Below are 2,151 nucleotides of genomic sequence, written 5' to 3' on the forward strand. Positions count from 1 at the left end.
AAAAAAAAAAAAAAAAAAAAAAAGAAAGAGTAACAGAGTAACACAAGGAAATGAAACACAGATAATGTGCATCTGGAGAATTTGGAATATTTTTAGCCTGGGATCTTGCTGGTGCTCCGAAACGTGTAAGGAAATGTGTAGGGACAGTTTTCAGCCGGTGTGGGGTGGGGGAATGCCAACATATGGTTGGCTTTCCACAGTCCTGCTAAAAAGCCCTGCAATGTGCAGAACAAACCAGTCCAGCTAAGAAAAGTCCCACCCAAAATGCTGAGAGCACCTCTGTGCTCAATCAACAGTTGAGGCAAAAGGATGCTTTGCAAGCACAACACATGTATCAGTGCATTTTAAACTCATTATGAAATCGTTCTGTAAACCAAAAATAAAATTCTAAGCCCCAGAACCATCTGAAAAGACCCCTCCTCTGGACCAAAGGCATTCCAAATTTAACGTGAAATACTAGTTCAGGCCGGGATGGGAATGGGAGCCAGACATGCCTCATTATTCCCGCCTCCGTTTGGAATTTAGGCACAGCTGACCAGCATTGACATCAACACTGGCCTTAAGACAGGTAGAACACACTCTTTAAGTCTGACAAGAAACATTTACAATCTACAATCTATCTGTCTAAAGCCTGCTACCTGCAGGCTTAATCTGCATGATGAATCCTTGGTCTCCACAACCCCTTATCTTAACCCAGATATTCCTTTCTATTGATTCAAATATATATATATATTTTTTTTCCCCAGACGGCTCTGTCGCCCAGACTGGAGTGCAGTGGCACTTTCTCAGCTACTGCAAGCTCCGCCTCCTGGGTTCAAGCGATTCTCCTGCCTCAGCCTCCTGAGTAGCTGGGGTTACAGGTGCATGCCACCTCGCCCAGCTAATTTTTGTATTTTCAGTAGAGACGGGTTTCACCATGTTGGCCAGGATGGTCTGGATCTCCTGACCTCGTGATCTGCCCGCCTTGTCCTCCCAAGTGCTGGGATTACAGGCGTGAGCCATCACGCCCAGCCCCCTATTGATTCCAAATCTTTAGATGACAATTCTTTCAACCAAATGTATAAAAAATCAAGTTGTAGCCCAACCACCTTGGGGACATGTTCTCAGGATCTCCTGAGGGCTCTATCACCGGCCATTGGTTACTCATATTTGGCTCAGAAGAAATTTCTTCAAATATTTTACAGAGTTTAACTCTTTTCGTCAACAGTTCCCACTCCCCAGTGTTAATATTATAAACAATTCAGTAAAATTGGAAAATGTGGTCTATTAAAAATTTGGGGCCGATTGCGCCAGCACTTTGGGAGGCCAATGCGGGTGGATCACCCGAGGTGAGGAGGTCCAGACCAACCAAACATGGCGAAACCCCGTCTCTACTAAACATGAAAAACAACAACAACAAAATTAGCCGGTCGTGGTGGTGCGCCTCTAGTCCCAGCTACGCGGGAGGCTGAGGCAGGAGAATTGCTTGAATCCAGGAGGCGGAGACTGCAGTGAGCCGAGATCACGCTACTGCACTCCAGCCTGGGTGAGAGAGCAAGGCTGTCTTAAACAAACAAAAAAAAACCTTGGAAAAGCTCAGGCGTTTTTTTTTTTTTTTTGAGACAGTCTTGCGCCGGATCTTGGCTCACTGCAACCTCTGCCTCCCAGGTTCAAGCAATTCTTCTGCCTCAGCCTCCCAAGTAGCCACCACGCCCAGCTAATTTTTGTATTTTTAGTAGAGACGAGGTTTCACCATGTTGTCCAGGCTGGTCTTGAACTGCTGACCTCAGGTGATCCACCCACCTCGGCACCCCAAAGTGCTAGGATTACAGGCATGAGCTACCGTGTCCGGCGCCCTGGAGGTCTTTAATCAAGTAAAAAAGCTGCATTATATCACTTGCTCAGGTTGCAAGCCTTCAGTGAGAAAGAATAAATGGAAATGGAAATCACTTATTGAAACAGATTTCAAACAGCAGTTTTGTTGATAAGACCGCAGGAAAACGTGGGAACTGTGCTGCTGGCTTAGAGAAGGCGCGGGGGACCGGACGGTTCCCCAGGGGAGCAGTCCCTCCCGGCCACCGCACCTGCATCCAGGTTCCCGGGTTTCCGAAGACTTTCAGCTGTTACCCAGGGCTCCGTTCCGACCCACCCCCGTGGCTCCTGCGTTTCCCC

The sequence above is a fragment of the Rhinopithecus bieti genome, unplaced genomic scaffold (genome assembly GCF_001698545.2).
Source record: "Rhinopithecus bieti isolate Rb0 unplaced genomic scaffold, ASM169854v2 scaffold_6946, whole genome shotgun sequence".
In the NCBI taxonomy this organism is placed as follows: domain Eukaryota; kingdom Metazoa; phylum Chordata; class Mammalia; order Primates; family Cercopithecidae; genus Rhinopithecus; species Rhinopithecus bieti.